Source organism: Mytilus galloprovincialis, chromosome 12, assembly GCF_965363235.1.
Source record: "Mytilus galloprovincialis chromosome 12, xbMytGall1.hap1.1, whole genome shotgun sequence".
In the NCBI taxonomy this organism is placed as follows: Eukaryota; Metazoa; Mollusca; class Bivalvia; order Mytilida; family Mytilidae; genus Mytilus; species Mytilus galloprovincialis.
Window position 1 is genome coordinate 64,315,169 of NC_134849.1, and position 19,775 is coordinate 64,334,943.

Here is a 19,775-nt window from a genome sequence, read left to right on the forward strand (position 1 = left end):
GAGTTGGTAATGAACTGTCTCAGAGTTTGGGAGGGAGGGATGATCTCACAAACATGCATGAACCCACATCATTCTCTATGTGTATGATCTTTAGTGCTTCCCATGATTTTTATTACTTCTTCACGGTATTTTTATTTTTAAGTTCATTATATTCATAATATTCATTTTTAATTTAACCTTGATATATTAATAACATCAAGGGGTAAATTTAGAAAATTAATCGAGTAGTCAACAAATGCAGCACACCAAGTTGAACTAATCTCTTTAATTTTGTTCAGGGTAAAACATTTTACTTCAACACAAGAATCAACGGATTATTGTTCGAATCATTGATTATGGATTGGCTATAGAAATTGATCACAATGACAAAGGACTCGAAAATAAAAAACAGACCTTCATAAGATTTCAGAAGGTATATCCATTGTAGGTATATCATTTTGAATTGATGTTTAAAAATTAAAAATTTCATTTACCACTCAAAAAATGTTTTGCGACACTGCCATCGAAATTAATAGGGGTTATACTTATAGGACTCTTACCTTTATAAAAAAAAAATCAGATTATCCGAAACTAAAAGCAGTCCTGTTTACAAATGTTAAAACGATGTTAAATTGACTAAAGAAAAACACTCAAAACGAAGATTTATAAAAAAAAAATGGGGGTGTTAAAAAGAAACCATTTCTCTTTTCATTGTTCTTTTTTGTGGTGAGGAATATGTTAGTTGTAGTACATATGTCAACAATTCTAGCTGATTCAAAGGAGTACGTGGCAAAATAACTTATATACTATGATGAAATATGGCACATTTGACTATGCTGTAAGAGAAAGTTTTACACTGAAGAGATTTTCTTTTTTAATCTGTATTTTGATCCAAATTTCAAATGTTCATTTAGTGCACAGCTGTTTATATATTCCAGTTGTGTAGAAGATGCAAAGGCTTAGAAGATGACATTTAAAATAGATTTAGGGGAGATTATCCCAGACTAATAAATACAACGGAAGAAGCAGATATTGTTATACAAGAAACGTCTGCACAGGTAGAAGAATTCGGTAATTTTAAGAGGAAAAGTAGATTGATAGGTTATTTTAAATGTTGTGTCTCTTTTTTCTTATCCTTCACCCCCCCCCCCCCAAAAAAAAAAAACCCACACACACGAAAGAAAATGAAAAGACAACCAATCTAACGAAATCTGATTAATCATAAAATTTAATGAATTTATAATTTGCCAATACTGGTACAGGTACACAACGTCGTTTCTTTGATTTTCAAAATGAGGGTTTTGTCTAAAAAGAGACTTTTTGTTAGTCAGTTGTCAAAGGAACCTGTTATTTTGAAACTGAAGAAGCAGAGACTCATATTATTAGAATTTATAGCTATTTGACAAATGATTTTGTTTGTAATAACACCATACATTTCTTTATTACAAATTTGACCACTAGTATCTAAATATGATATCAAAAAATAAATTTTATAAGATATAAAAAAAATATCAAAATTATTGAATATATCTAGCCTATATGGTAAAACCATGTATGCGGCTAGTCAGTAAATAGTGATTGGTCCATCTGATATGATAAGAGCGAAGATGGGCATATACAGCGTCCACAAACATGGACATAAAATTAACTGGAGTGTCACATTAAGATAATTTCATGTCATTACCATCAAAATAAGATAAAAATCACCATATATAAACATTTTTTAAATTCATCAGTTTTTGTATCAAAGGTGGACAAGGGATAAAAAAAATCCGAAGTTAGAGTGTTGTTTAAATGGGGTCTTTCATCTGTAGATCTTAACAAAAGGAATCTGTTAAAACAATAGCAACAATCCTGGCAGTATTGAGGGACCACAAAACTCATTTATGCTCAGCGCATTAAAAACCTTATGATCCCACATGTAATACAGTTACAACCACACTACACAAAGAGGCACACAGATGATTGCTCGCTCTTAGATTAAACCCAACACAAAATGTACGTATAAAAAGAGCAATTACTATAAAATGCTAATAACAATCAAAAGATCAAATGTACAATATAATATCAAAAGAAAATTTTATAAAATATAAAAAATAAAAGAATATCAAAATCATTTATGTAACCATTATCATGGTAAAACCATGCATATGACTAGACAGTAAATAATGATTGGTAAATCTGATATATTTAGAGCGAAGATAGAACATACACAGCACATATAAAAATGTGTGAATTTAAACGTCTTAACATGAAAGTCATACAGCTATAACACTTAGAAATATACAAAAAGATTCCCATGCAACAAAAAATTAAATTGATCTTATGTGGTCCATTTTGAGCATACAAAATATTGTAATATATCTACTGCACGACAACTTAAGGGCATACGATACAGTTTTGATCCCATATAGGCTATTTTTTGCCTGATAAAATCAAATAAGTAATAACAAATATACCTTTATGTTCTTCTTTTAAATGAGGTCGAAATTTTGTATATTTGCTCAAAATTCGGATTTCTGGCCATATTTTCCCTTTCGAAAGACAGACATAACTTTTTTTGTTTTAAAAGATAAACACAAATTGTTTTTGTTAAATAATTTATAATTTCTGTATTTTATAAGTATTCGAAAAATTTATGCATTTTTTATATAGAAATAACTCATATTTATCAAATGGTCATGAATTGACAAAAAACGTCATTTTTTGCTGTAAATTTATCAAAATTAAAAAAAATGCATTATTTACAGTTTTATAAAATTTGGTCCACATAATCTCCCTGCAAAATGAAACAAAATGTCGTTTTAAAAAATTAGGGTCAATGCACTCGTTTTCAAATTAAATCAGTTTGAATGATACAAATCAGTCGAAAAATGCATCTTTTCCCGATATGTCATAGTTTGAAATCGCGAAAGTAACATTTTACGTTAGCAACGTCATTACCTCCCCTGTAACTGTATCGTATGCCTTTAAAATCGCTGAGCTGAATAGCAAAAGCTATAGAAATTAACACAAAATTGCATTAACCTTAATAATATATAGTCTGTTGCCTTAAATTCTCCGGAAGACGAAACATTACATTGTATTACTTTCTTGGTTAAACACTTATTGTAAATGCCAAAAACAAACACACACATACACATACTCACACAAACACAAACACAAACAAAAAACTGAATCTTAAAAGCTTTATGATATAAGATATTTTATTGTTCATAAACATGTAAATTATAGGATATCGTACTATATCACTTTTTTTTAAATACATTTTGTCCGTTCATTATTACATTGTTTGTTAATATTTTCACCGTTTTATTAAATGTTTTTTGCAATAGCTAACTTTGATGCTAACAAAGTTATAGATCGTATATTTACAAGTATTGGTAAAACCAGGACAATACCTGATTCTGACCTAAGTGACGAACTAAAAAAGATGAATATAGGTAAGTTTTGTTTTTGTTTTTGTTTTACTAATCAGTCCTGCATTAAATAAAAAGAAAGCAGACATTGTCAATATTTCAGAGACTAGAATTTAATCCATTGCATTTATACGTGAATTGTCGTCGTTCTGATCATACATTTTTCCTATGCTGTACCTACAGTCATTTTAATTATCAGATTTCTAAATTTTTGCATCGTTACATATCTTTAACATTGAGCGTGAAAATAAAATTTATGAGTTACTGAGATTTTTTCATTGCATAAATGTTTACCTTCCACTTATCAACCATCTTCTAAAACTATTCCTTCATATTTGAAATCATATGAATATGCTTGTTTTTTTATGTATGTTAGACGTTGCTTTCTTAATATTTTAGAGAGGTCAGCTCCGTCCTCATCAGACGACTACCCGTACGGGTCAAGTTCAGCAGGTACCTAAATATACATGTACTAGTAAAGCTATAATTCTTTAAATCTTGCTTTTGTTTTACACCCGCTGCAAATTAGAGACGGAAGATACCGAGGGGACATCTAAAACTCTTGAGTTGAAAGCAACATTGACAATGCGATGACAATTAACGTAAAAACAAAATCTAGTCAAAAAATTACTCTTAAGAAAACAGACAACGAAAAAAAAGAACACTAGCAAAATGTAAAGGTTTTTTTTCAACTCATCTAATTATAAAACATATAAAAATAAATTAAAAACAAAACATACATGATTTTATCAGTGGATAAATAGAAACAATGTTTTTAAATGACTATCGAAAACATACTATTTCCTGATATTATCCTGATATAACACCTACAAAAACTTACAGAATGCGTATATTTGATTGGATGTAGAAAGGTCCCCTTATTTGAATTCTTGCGGGATGCTTTCATATTCTTACACTAACAGCAATTCTAACATAGTAAGGTGAAATATCAGATTGTAATCATATCCGAATCAAATCTTAGATTTTGTTTATGTTTCAGAAAAATCGAAAGAAATACCACCAAATCCGTCCACCGAGGAAGCAATGGATTATATGACTGTTCAAACATAGTAACTATAATTGATCAATCGATTGTACAGTCAGGGAAAAATGACATGAAGGATCTCCGTAATTTTATTTCATTATGCAAAATGAGCTTGATATTATCATCTTGTTGTATTAAATCATACTTTTGTGCTCAAAATATTTCTTTATTTTTACACATCGAGTTCGAAAACTGACAGGAACATCTTACGTTTTATCGTACAAATATTAAGTATTGTCCATCATTTATAAAAAATATGACTTTCCCAATAGTCATCTTTACACATTACACGAAAGAAGGAAACCTTATGCAAAAATTCGGCAACTGTTGGCTGTAAGGCATGTATTAGTACTTAGCTAAATCTGCGGATTATTACATTGTACAATCCGACCCTCATATAACGGATAAATGCTTCGATCTTTGGCCTGTTAAAAAAAAAACAAAAAAAAAACCGATCTCTGACCGTTAAAGAACTCTTGCAAAAAAAAAATCCCGATAGACCGGCCATTTCCGTCCTATACCTGCTTCCTGTTGAAGACGGTAATTGTTCTTCTGCGGTTGAAATGTTGTAACGACTATAAATTATATATTTGAGCGTGTGTTTGTGCGGAGTGGTTTTAAATTTGTTTGTGCTGTATTCCTGTCACATAATGTTTTTTTTAGCTATATTGATTTACATTGCCATTAACAGGAGAAGTTTGGCTATCCATTAAACCGAGTTCAATCCACTTTATTTCTTGAAATATCCTGTACCAAGTCAGGAATGTGGCAGTTGTTATCAAACAGTTCGTTTCTATGTATGTTGGCGTTTGTTTTTGTTGCACTTCAGTGATTATGTTGTTCCGTTTATTTTTCTTTCCTACAAAAGATGACCAACTCGATAAACATGATATAACTTTATATTTAGGAAGTGAACTATAATCTTGCTAGTTATACATGGTCTACGAAATCTGTTGTTTATATCCTATAGTCGATGTGTTACCCTTGTTTTTAGTTTTTAGTCCAGATTTGTTTTCTCTCAAAAGATTAATGAATTTTAAACACCGGTATACTACTTTTGCTTTTAGTGAGGAAGTACAGAAATTCACATACAGCGAAAAAATGTTTGATAAAAAATGTTTGATATCAAGCCTGTCCGACAGAACAGCAGTCTTCTGTACAAGAACCTTTGTGTTTACTGACGTAACCAATACTAACTTTTGTTTGTTTCCTTATGACGCTTATGTTGGCAACGGCACGCATGATATCAACAATCGTTACTCTGACCCCGCCGCATTCTAAATGTGCCTTTCTCAAATTTAGTACCTGTGATTGTTTCAGTTTCTCATGTTGTTTTTGATTATTTGTTTTCTAAAGTTAATATACTATTTTCTAGTATTTTACTAAGATAAAATTTTGTTTCAGTGGACAGCTATCAATCAGTACTTTGACGGGAACCATCATTCAAATCATTTCCATTTGTTCATGGTATATATATCTTTAGTTTTCTATGTTATGTTATGTGTTCTATTGTTTGTATGTTTGTGTTCTTTCATTTTTAGCCAGGCGTCGTCAGTTTATGTTCGATTTATGAGTTTGACTGTCCCTTTGATATATTTCGTCCCTGTTTTTTAAACATGGTTTGGGTATTATTCGGTGTAAAGTCTGTACAGTGACTTACAGTTGCTGACATCAAAGTTCCTGAATCTCTGGAGAAAACTTGTCTCATTGACAAACAGATCTCTAATTTCAATAAAGCAGTTACTGATTTGGCTACCTGCTTTTAGAACGAATGTCCAGAGTTTGATAAACAAGTATTTATTTGGTATTATTTTTTTTAATATAAAATGAATGAGTACACCACATTTAATAAAAACAAGCCAAAGAAAGCTATACTTATAAAATACAGATAAATATTCAAAAAATACAAATGCAGATACATATTGAATTATATGATATCACATTAAAAAAGAAGCCATATTGGCTGCCATTGTTTGTTAAGGTACATATAATGACCACCAAACTTTTGATTGCGAGTGTGTGTTGAGGGTAAAAAAGAGAATACACAAATTATTTAATAAGCTTACTTACTTCAACCGGAATTAACTTTAAAAAAATCTAGTTAATACAAAAAATTGTTTTGAAACAAATATGTGCCTGTATAATAATTAAAACATACTCTGTTTAGACTGGAGTTGCAAAATTGTTTGTCTTGAATGGATCACGCTAACCATATATTTACAATATTATGAAGGCCATGTTATGAGTCTCAATTTTGGTATTGTTTTTTTATTATTTAAACAAATTGCATAATATTAGAGTATAAGATGCTTGAGCATGTATTGATCTTTGATAGATCTTCAGTCCTGACTCAATATTTAAAGAATTGAAGTTCTTATATTGGGATAAGGCGGGAATTACTGTTATTGAATTGAAAATAATCTAAGGTAATGGCCAAGAGTTAAGTTCTAGTAAAAATTAAATGCATACACCGGAAGCATAGCAGGTTAGCAATATATATATATATATGTTATATATATGTGTGATAGGAAACCAGCATCACACAGGAAATGGTTAAAAATTTTGCAAAGAACATGTGTAAAGTATCTGAAATATGAAACAGAAACAGAATTGTCACTGACTCAGACGTTCTTATAAATATAATTATTTTCTGTGACTGTATCTTGCATTAATTTGTACGATCCGTTACTATAGATAATTGAGCTGATCTGTAACAATAACATCTCCATGCCTTATATATCATGTACTGTAGTACGACGCTAGATTAAAACTGACGAGGAAAGGTAACACATGGCCACCGAAAGCTTTATTTTTGTGAAGCCCAGGTGGTCGTGTGGTCTAGCGGGACGGCTACAGTGCAGGCGATTAGGTGCCACGATATCTCAGTAGCATGGGTTCGAATACCGGCGAGGGAAGAACAAAAATATTGCGAAAGCAAATTTACAGATCTAACATTGTTGGGTTGATGTTTAGATGAGTTGTATATACATAATGTACACAGCCATGTATCACCATCATTGCTGGTGATCCGATGGATAAATCTGTTGTAGAGTTGTCACTGACTCAGACGTTCTTATAAATATAATTATTTTCTGTGACTGTATCTTGCATTAATTTGTAGGATCCTTTACTATAGATAATTCAGCTGATCTGTAACAATAACATCTCCATGCCTTATATATCATATAGGGGGAGTTTATCATTTCTATATGTTTTGTTTTCACTTTAAGGCCATTTTCCGTATTATGTTTTTGTCAATTTCCGTGTTCTTTAAAATACACTCAATATTTATTTCTTTATAATTTTTGTTTTTCTCCTTGATTTTTTAATTTGTAAATCTCATCAAGGCCCTCATGTAGGTGGTTGTCTTTTTTATGCTAAATTAGACTTCAAAATGATGATTGCAAAATTATGCATCTTTGTCTCCATAAACAAGGGATGTATAAACTGACTTATATTTAAACAGTAACCCATATTTTCCATTTATGCGTAGCTCTTTAAGGTAATCGGTGAAAAACCTGCATTTGTGCACTTACCAATCACTTATTTGAAAAACTAACAAACATCGCTGCATTTTAGACTTGTTGGTGACCTTCTGCTATTGTATGTTCTATGGTCGGGTTGTTGTCTCTTTGAAACATTCCCCATTTCCATTCTCAATTTAAAACATCAATTTTGATAACGATGGTAGTTTCAAATATCCAACAAAGTATATTGATAAGTAGAATGTACTTGATTTGACTGAATAATGTCTCGGCAAACCATATAGTGCATGTAAGTATCGCACAACAGGTTTTCCAGATGATAAGAAGGTAAAACAGTCAATGCAAATAAATAAAAAAATAACTGAAAACAATCAAAGCACATAAATAAAACACTGATATAAATTCTATCTATGTACAAAATGTTAATATAGACATAGCGGTGTATTTGAGTTCAATAAGAATAAGAATACTTTATTAATCACAATATGGACCCTTTTAAATTTCATACAATGATAACAATGGTTTGTGTTATAACAATGAAATAATACAATGAAATACATGACAATAGAACATTGAACAGTTATTGCATGCACATGGAAGAGAAAGTAATATGGGAGACAATCAATTTCTGTAAGGATTATTCCCCTTTAAACAAATATGGTGTTTTGAGCTGCATAAAAATGAAATGCAGCCCCAACGGATTAGATGTAACATTGTATAAGGGTATTTTTCTCACATATACACACAGCAACCAATTACTAGATATTTATGTATATAATTCTATTTCTTTCACAATTGCAAGAATATGATAAGCTAGAGATTTGACCGCAGTTTATTAATGCATATATAAGCATTTACATATTAATAGATGAAATATTCATACACATAGATAGAGAAATGTGTGTTTAAATTTGATTTTTGAATTTAAAATATATACACAAATGTATGGGTAAACTAAAAGAGATTTAGCCTTTAACAGAATTTGTGAATCTCAATTCAAAACTCTTGATAAGAAAAATACATAACTTTTTAAGTATATGTTTATCTTCAGTGGTGATTAACCATTAAAATTTTGATTTGCAGTCTTAGTTATTAAAATTTTGATATTGCTCATGAGCTTGTGCAAACAATGATTCCCGACTTTTATTATACAATGGACAGTTTATTAAAAAATGAAACTCATCTTCAATATCATTATGAGAACAAAAATAACAAGTCCTATGTGACCTTTCTATAGGTTTGTTCTTATGTCGCTCTTCAACAATATAATGGGGCTAGTTGTAGTCGAAATTAACTTTTAAACATAAGAGCATAAATACAAAATAAGGATGGCTTATAAAAGCCATCACATGCAAATGAGAGAATTTTCCGAACGTTTCTGTAACTCGGAATAATTTCAAGGTTGTAGAGATTCCATAATTTATCGATTGGTATCCCCTTTCTAGGCAGATAGTTCTGGAGTGTATTATACCTTTTTTTTCTTAAAGCATTTTGTTTACCAGTATAAAGATTTAATTACAATTTTAATTAGCAGCGGATAAACAGATAAAAACATGATGTATTTCTTTTTCAAGATGTCCTTTTTTGTCTGGCTCTCTGTCTTACAGTAAAATATCTTCCCAAATATTTGAGAAAAATTGATACTGATGGTGCATGCATATTTAATGTTTAATATTTATTCAACTTTTGAAAAGTATTGAAATTTAAAACATATTAAGAAGTACTTTAAAAAAGCACCGAGCAACTGTTGAAAGAACCCTGTCTCAAACAATCATCCTACAATAACGATTTATTGACGATTTTAATGAAATGTAAGTTAAATTTCAATAAAAGAGAAAACCAAAAAGTACCAACTTGAAAGTAATGCATGATTTTTTTCACTCAAAAGATATAAACAGCTCAATACAACCACTTAACAACAAAGCATATCAAAACCATATATATTTAAGCCTATGAATACACACATTTATGCAATTATTATGTTTTACTAGATTGTTTGATTTTAACGTCTATTAGCATATATTACAAATATATATTCAAATTGAAATGTTAATTAATAAAAGTTTGTATTAGAACTGATGGACTTAAGGACAGATCATATCAATACCATATTTAAGCATCAAAATCTTTCCAAATTGAAACAGTTCTATTAAAAAATTTCTAGGATTAATGAGTTTTTCAGGAAATAATAGGCCACAACCCTTTATACAAACATTTATGAATTAATTGTTCAGTAGTTAATATGATATTCAAATCAATTGCAATAACATGAACGGTTAAAAAAAATTCTGCAACAGACAAAATAATATCGCATGAATAACTGACTGGTAGTGACACAAAAGAAACAAATATATTTATATATACAAAAGTATCATTTTCTCGAAATACAAAGGATTTTTTTAACCCAGGCATAAATTACCTTATACGTATTATGCTCAACGTTTTGGAATTTTGGGTCCTAAATGCTTTTCAACTGTTTGGTGTTATAATTATTTTGATTTGAGCGTCACTGATGAGTCTTATATAGACGAAATGCAAGTCTGACATATTAGATAAGCTTGGTACCTTTGATAACTATATATATTGATATTAGATAGCATGCATTTTGAGATTTATGATGTAATCATTCAAGCGTACCACCAAAGCATCTTTAGATACTGATTAACATCTGTATTGGATAATAAGTTAAGTGATAGACGAGCACCGCATACCACTTTTTTTAGGACGAAAACTTACATTAAGAGTCCAATCCAATATATAAACATAATGGAAGTAAAATGGTTGTTGCATGAATAGCACCAGGCGAAAAAGCATACAAAAGTGCAATTATAATACTCAATACAAAAACATAATCAGCATTTAAGATTATAATTGAACTGCTTAAGGATAGCTTTCAAAGGAGTGATAATACATCCACCTGAAGGAGCTGATGCAATAGCCATTTCAATGCACCAAAATTTTTTATCGGCGGGGTTTCGTACGTAAATACACATTCCAGAATCTCCTGGTATGCATTTAATCTTGGGCATTTCTATCTGACTCAGAAACTGAACATTCGTAGGATTTGCTGACATTCTAGCTGAAACATTTCGAACAGCTTGAGCAATGAAATGAAGATCATCTGTAATATTGTCTCGATTAATATCGCGGTACTCGTTATCACATGCTTCAACCAGTGTTTCTTTTCCCCCACCAATTCCATCGATTATTTTTACTTCATAGTCGGCCTTTTGAATTGAAGAAACCGAACCCGCTGCATGTACTTCAATATTCTTGCTGTGTACTCCAAGTTCTCTCCAGTCAAGACAGCAATGGTGTAGATATTTTGACTTCATCTCTACAAAACAAATAATTTTGCGTTATAACGGGTTTTACACAGTACCATTTTGGATCGTTATTTTTATTTACTCAAAAGTACGCTTTGTTTTTGATGAATTAGCTGTTGCATATGTAAAGCCTTAGCTAGAATAATAAAATATTGTAAAAGCGCATCAAATAATGACAGTTCTCATTCAGCTTTTTATATATAATTGTAGAATTTCGGTGATTTAGAGGTGATATTGCCTTTTAATAAACAATTAATACAAACTAGAATACTTACAAACATATGAATAAACAAACCAGAAAAGTTTCTACAAAAAATCTAAATTGACTAAGCAGAGTTTCGACGATTCCAGTTTCAAAATAGGTTCATGTAGCTGACCATTTTTGTGTGCTGTTATTGAGATATAGTTTCCAATGGCCAATATATATCGTAATGCTATTATCTGTGCATTGTTTCAAAGACCAACTCTTAACTTTTATGGTAAATTATTAGGTTGTTAACCCTGCTTCATGAAAACAAAAGAAATACATAAAAAATGCTTACATTAAGAGGTATTTGTGATGAGTTTTAATAAACATTGTGGAACCTTAAAGTGATGGGTATTTTGGAGGCAACCAAAGCAACAACTCGTGCAGACTTGTGCAGGATTAAATATTTTTTTAAAACTCCTTTATCATCTTTTTTCTATAAACCCTTATCCATCCTTTTTTTCATACCAAAATGAAAACAATACGTTTAATAATTTCGTACGTCCGAAGCGCTTTTCAGGAACTACCTTTATCAGGTATTATAGTTATTTAAACAGCTTGGAAGCGGTCATACATTTAACAAATGATTATATTGGCTAACAACAAAGTACAACCCATATGTTCTTATCTTGTCAAACACGTGCATTTGTTTATATTCCAACTGACTATCATCAACAATTATTAACAGAGCAAGATATCGCAACACATTTATCTTTGTTTTAGAATGTCAATAAGTAACAAAAACAATAGCAAATGGATTTTTTGTTAATTTGCAGTTACTTTTGAAATTGCTACCTTAAGTGACAAATTCGGATAGAATTAACCATTTTAAAAATGTTTACATTAATACATATTGTACGGATAAAATTATATTTTGAAATATTCAAGCGAATTGTATATTCAAAAGCATTTTATACAAATGCATCTGTTTTTAAATTTGTTCTGTCAACAAAGTATGTAGAGGAATTGTCTAATTTATGAAAATATTTAAAGTACGTCACATATATGAAAGTATTAGGTCCGGTAAGGGCCGATTTTGGCCTCCAATTTTTAGGTTCATCGAACGAAAGATTTTGGACACTTTTCAAACACTTAAGTGTCTAATTAAATTGATTCAATTATTTTAAGTAAAAGATTTTAACTGAGTTAGTCATTAAAAATGCTCTGATTCAAGCTTAATTATGAAAAATCTATCAAATATGCCAAAAAACGTCACTTTTCAGATGTTTTTTTTGTCAAAAATGGAAGTGGCCGCATCCGTGTTTACCCTCAACCTTTATATATGTTATGTATTATCATCAAATACAACTACCAGTTCAATATTATGAATGAACACGAATGCGGACACTTTCATTTTAGACGGAAACCGTCTGAAATTTAACTAAAATGCTCAAATTGTGAAGATTTCAGTAATTTAGGATGACTTAATGATGTGAGTACCCGATATATGTGCATTGTACTGTAAAAAACTGTCCATATTTATGTAGCATAAGCATTCTTCCTTCCAATAAATAACTAAAAGTTTACATTTTAACAATTTTGTAAAACTGCTATATTTTGGGGCCAAAAAGGGTTTTTACTGAACCTACTTCTTTAAATGACAATTATTTGAATGACTTATACTTTGTGGTGATGTCTCCAATTATATTCACAATGTTATATTATAGTAACATGTATATCATGTAAAGGCGAAAAGGCGAAATCCCGAAATTGGAAAGAAAAAATAATGCGCCATTTAGTGTTTTCGACTTCGCGAATATAAAGGGCGAAAACGTGAAATGGCATTAACCGGCCACCATATCTTGCAGCTGTTGTCGTCGTGCACCAAAACGCTATGCAAATTACCATAATATAACAGTTATTGCTGATAAAAACATGTTCGTTTGTCGTCGCAAATACTTATATATCATAAAACCGATTTGATTACGTTAAAAAAATATGGAGATGAGATATGAGTGCTTATGAGGCAACTGTCCAACAAAGACGTTTCAAATCAAGTGGATGTTAGCAATTATTGGCAACGTAACGGCCATACACAATGAGAAAAAATCTTAATATCGTTTGGTCGGCTATACCAGGTCCCGACATGAAAATATGAAACAACTAAATTGAGAAAACTAACGGTTTTATTTACAAAGCCTGGCACAGTAGTTCAACATAGGAAAACACACTTATCAAATCAGTTTGATAAAGCTTAACCAACCAAGTACATGTACATACAAATAGAATTACACCAAACATAAACACAAAGTGGACGTGAACGAATGCTTATAAATTCCCACAACAAAAAAGATAATTAGTTCAAATCTGCAAATGCTCGTTCCGACATCAATTTCTCTGTATTTATTTTATGTCTCAAGATATTTGACAATTGCCATCCCCTAGTTCTAATACGTAATAATTGGAGACTGATAATCAGGATGAAGCTACCTTTCATTTTCAACAACAACAAACTGCACTTTCTTCTGTTAACAATGTACTTGGAATAGTCAAGCATTCCAGTGAAGAGTCCCTGTTTGTTAGTACCAGAAATACAGGGATAATCACTATAATATTGAATTAACATTAGTTTTATTTACAGCTAAAATATAAAATGGTCATCAATGAAATGAACAATTTAATATCTATGATACTTATTTGGTTAACAGTTTACTATACAAGTCGTCTAGCAATCGATTTTGGAGTTTTGTTCCCAGACATTTTTCATATTTTCTCCGTAAACGTGTGAATTGTTTTTCTATAAGATATCTTCCTGGCATTGAAATAAAATTGTCACACCGGCCATGACTTACAAAATTAAAAAAAAAGAGATATTATCTATTCACATGTATGTTTGAATCCAGATTTATCTGTACTATAAAGAAAATTAGGATTAACTAGATATTTCATTATTTAATCTACTTATTGAACAGTAAATAGTATCAATCGTCACATGTAGCGGTGGACGGTAAAATATATATCACTTTTATTAAATTATCCTTTTAGTTATATTTTCAAGATCATATACTTCATGTACTTCTCAAACAAAGAAATTGTCTTAACAATTTGGCGGTTTTATCTAGATAACATTTTGTATTCTTACATTTTGTCTACAGTTTGTAACTCAATATAAGTTCTGCTTTAAATACAGCATGAACATAAATTTTATAGATTCTGTTTTCTTTTCGGACAGGAATTAGCATTAAATACAGAATAATTGATTGCATAATATTGTTCATCTTTAATTGTATAACTTAATCATGTTAATACTTAATTCTTCAATGTTAGAATTATTATTATCAATATTCAGTTTGTCAATGCGATATTTTTAAAATTTTTACTCAAGAAGTCAACAAGAAGGGGACATTTCAGAAATATATGATCATAATCCGCAGTGGTATTGCAAAAATGGCAATTTGAGGTTATAATCCACTCAATTATAGAAAAATATCAATCAACTCACCAAGATATTGTATGTGGAGATCTAAACGATTCTCTTTCTACTAGAAGGAATAACAAACATGATCGGCTTTTGAAACAATTTGTTCTGGAAATGAACTTATCAACTGTTGGAAATCATGTTGAACAAAAAACTTTCTTCCACCACTCAGGGCAATTTTCTTCTCAAATTGACTACATACTGACCAACAATAAGGATATTTATAGTAAGCATGAGATCTGGCAAAATACACCATATAATGTCTCCTCCAATGTACCTGTCTCAATGGTCACTAATATTGCTGTCCCTCTGCTTGATAATTTTCTAATCAAAATAAAATAACTGTTCAAAGACTGAAATGGTACGAGATTGATGAACAACTGTACCGGGATACCATCTAAAAAAAACTGACATAAGGGAAGACACAACAACTTCAGAGAACATAAACACTCTGACAGTTATTCTGTTAAAAGCTTCGCATTTGGCAGTGCCAATAAAAATGACTAAGTTAAAAGGTCCAAAATGGAAAGTCTCGCCAAAAGTCAGGAAACATCTCAAAATCTGCAAACAGCTCTATTCTTAATGGAAAGCGCTGGGCAAACCAGAAAATCACCAAAGAAAGCAAGATCTCAAAATCGATAAGAAGAAACTCCGTAGTCAACAAAGACAATAACATGCAACTGACAGGAGAAAACCATATGAGCAAATTATGTACAATCCTTCATCTGAACTCTTCTTCAAACTCATTAATACATATAAATCAAAATCTAAAACGGAAACATCTGGCATGGAAATTGACGGTAAAATTGACTTCACTTCTCAAAATAAAAGGCGAACTTTCGCAAACTATTACGAAGATCTCAGCGTTCCAAAAGAGAGTTCATCTAACAATTCGTTTCTGGAACTCTGCCAAGTAAGACAGAAAATAGTTGAAGACACTTTCAGTCAGAATATGCCATCAATTTACCCATACACAGAAAAGGAAGTAAAAAAGGCATTTGAGTACTTAAGCACAGGAAAATCAGCTGACGAACATAAAATCTGTTCAAAACATCTAAAATATGCTCAACATACCAGCGCTGACAAAAATGTTCAACAAAATCTTGCAGGAAAGAAAAGTCCCAGTTGACTTAAAAAAAGAATCTATCTCTGGTTAATAGTTACAATGGCATCACCGTGACTCCAGTACTTTCTAAACTACTTAATCTGCATTCTCGGCAAACTCTTTATAAAATCTAGCACTGACTTACAATTTGGATTTATTGCAGGTCTTTGGTCACTCTTCGCAAGTCTCATAAACTCAGATTGTAAATGTGAAATACTAGTAATGCATTATCCTAATATCTTGCTACTGTCGACGTTCAATCAGCTTTTGATGTCGTTCAACATACAATTCTTCTTGACAAGCTTCTAGATCGTGGAACACACCCAGATATTTGGTTACTAATCAAAGACTTCTACAGCGGACATACCTCCGAAATTAAATTGCAGGGAGAATTCAGTGACAGCTTTCACATCCCACAAGGAGTTAAACAAGGGGGTATTCTATCAACCCATCTATATAAAATATTCTTCTTAAAGAACTGGAAGAAAACTCCCTAGGTTATATATTAGGCACAATATACTGTGGTGTACCAACGTGTGCTGATGATGTAGCAATACTGAGCTCAAATCCAGAAGAACTATAGGTGATACTTACCATTTTTCAAACATATGCAAATGAACATCAGTGTACTACTCATCCAACTAAATCTGAAATTATCAACTATAAAGCATAGAAAAATCCCCAGCCATACACCTGGAACAGGAAAGTTTATATCTGCTTCGGAAGAAACTGTACATCTGGGTATAAAACGAACACCTAGAAAGGAATGTGATATCAACATAGAGGCACGCACCAGATCTGTTAGAAGAACCAAGTATGCTCTAATGAACTCAGGTCTACATGGAACCAACGGCTTAAATCCAAAAATTGTCGTTACAATTTACAAAATCTATGTATTGCCTAGACTCTTATATGGCTTGGAAGTCCTCACTCTTATCAAACCTCAAATGGACTTATTGGAAACGTTTCACAAAGAAATTCTAAGATCCAGACTACTGGGTGTCCTACCTGTAGAAGGAGAAATCCACAAAAAGAAACTGACTCTCTTACATGCAATTCTGTCATGTGACAACTCTAAATTAAAGGAAATTCGTAAAAGACAAATATCCGTCAATTTCCAAAATCTTTAAAGCTTCTTTTATCAAACAATCTTACTGCTATAACAATACAATCTGCCAAACATTCTTGACCCCAAAAGACAGCTGTCTTCAAAAGTTGTATGGAATAAAACCCTGATATTCACAATCAACAAATACTGAACCTCTGAACTACAAGAAACGGCAGATAAAAAATCCTCATTCAAATTCCTAAACACAACCATTTTAGAGGCAGGAACTGTTCATCCAGTCGGGCAATACGCATCACAAAACTTATTAGTCGTACGAAAAAGCTTGATCTGCTGTGTCATAGAGAGGACGAAGATTTAACTCACGTCTTAACTTTTTGTCAAGCTTTAAGGGAAACTTGTATGAAGTATTTCTTTCCTCTCAAAGTCCTGGTCACAAGTACCATAGAATGCAAAAGATGGGAACAACTCTTCAACATCAACCAAAACATTTTGGCACTTTTGCTTGATTTTTCAGTTTTCTGCAATCTGCAAAACCTCAGCAAAACTCAGAAGATGAATATTGAATCGCTGACGAGAGACTTCTGCTATAAAATTCATGCCTGCCATATACAGCTTTAATAAATTTAGAAATCAAGTAAAAGTCATTTGGAATTATGTTAATTCTAGGAATGGATGTTATAGACAATGAACTTGTAGTGTTTTATGTACTTAATTGACCCTAAGTATCTATATTACATATGTTTGATAAGATGGTTTAGATCCAAACATGTACATTTTCTTATCCTCTCTGAATATATTGCCATCCCCAATTGTTTATTATTTTTATTTCTTAACCTTTTCACTGTATGTACAGAGCACGTCTACTGGACCAATTTATTTTATTTTACTTTAGTTTTTTTTAATTAAACCAATATTTTAATTAACTTTAAAAAAACTTAAAATAATAAATCTACGATTTATAACCTTTGAATACGTAAATATTCCCTATTATCCAGTAAGGGGTATTCCTAATATATGAAGCTTATACATAAGAAAGAAAGAAATTATTGCAGTTATTCCACTGTTTTAGATTAGTTTTTTTACAAGGTAGAATAACGTTTAACATCGAAACACTTTATACATGTTATACTTAATTTCTTTGAAATAATGATGATTTTTGTTATATATATCATATTGTTCTCTTAATATACGCAATGTTTAATACTGTTTTCCATCGGATAAATCATCCCATTCCTAATAAATAAATTGTAATTTATTTTAATGTCTACATTTTGTTCATGTTTCTTTATTATCACAATTCTTCTATATGTATATACCATACTTTGTTTTTCATAAGTTTTCTATGAGTTTTCTTGTTTTACAATATTTAGCCATTCTTTTAGAAATCTTTCTTCAATTGAGAAAATTCCAATATCCAGTTTATTTAATTTTGAGCTTTTGCAAAATATGTTTCTCAAATATTTTACCATTTTCATTCTATAATGTCGTTTACATAGATTGGCTACATCTCCATTTATCAATATTTTAATCCACCATATTTTGGTAGAAGATATGTATTTTTTGAATAAATAATTTTTAAACCACCACAATCTAGCAATTCAGAGCTTTATACTTTACGTTAAACTTTTTTTGTTTCGCTTTTTTTCCTTAAAATTAATAAATATTATTGTTTTTAAATTGATCAAATAAACTCATCATAGATACCAGGCAAAACATTTTGTATTTTCGCCAGACTCACATTTCGTCTACGAAAGACTCGTTGTTGACGCTCGAATAAAAAAGTTAAAAAGCCATATAAAGTACGACGTTGAAGATCATTAAGGTAGATGGGGTGTATAAATTATAATCCATAGAATCTTTTAATAATTTGCCAAAATGTAGTTCATATCTTGCTTGTTTAAAAACATTAATAAAAAGAATGAGTCACTGGACTTATTTTCACACTACAGGTTGTGCAAAATTGACAAGATTTTGTATAGATTATGCATGGAAAACCTATTTTTTCGCCATAAAATGCAAACCACACCATAGAATTTTGAGATAAAATATGTGAAGATAGCTCCAATATTATGCTTTCAGATAAGAAAAAGAAAAAATGGGGTCACCGGACTCGTTTTCTTGCTACATGTAAAAATGGGTAAATTCCTAACGTATTCTATTGTAAAAGTAACACTATCTGAATTATCTGCCCTTGCATTTGAGGTGCCTCCCCTTATTTGACAAAGTTGGGAAAAAATTAATCAAACAAAAGAATTCTTATTTTTGTAAAATACAATCATAAATATGATCAAACATGGCATTTTCTATATTATAATGAAAATTCTTACACATGAATTGCATACTACTATAAAAATTTGCACATTTCTTCAAAGATCTAGACCTTGTTTTCTAGTATTTCAAAATCCAAAATGGAGGAAGACACCCTATCTACCTTAAGGAACAAATATTCCTAAATGTTTTGCCAAATACAACTAAGGTAATCCCTCTTTGAGACAATATAGGTTATAATCAGTGATTTGATTATGTTATTTTTTCCACCAATGTTACATTTCTTTTCTCCAAGTTTTTAATTATCTTCTAAGATTCTTCTAATTATTTTTTGAGTTGAGTTGAGATTTTGACACAAATTTGTTTTACGACCAAAAAACATTTCACTGGTTTGAATATATATATAAATATGTG

The 19,775-nt window shown here is 30.8% G+C and overlaps 1 long non-coding RNA gene across 1 annotated transcript; it reads left to right on the forward strand.

Moving 5' to 3' along the window:
- Nucleotides 1-3,304: 3,304 nt before the first annotated feature.
- On the forward strand, nt 3,305-4,595 carry LOC143053406 (uncharacterized). The gene is made up of 3 exons (XR_012971326.1): nt 3,305-3,422; nt 3,798-3,851; nt 4,399-4,595. It is a non-coding gene; the product is annotated as an uncharacterized LOC143053406 (long non-coding RNA).
- Nucleotides 4,596-19,775: the final 15,180 nt, after the last annotated feature.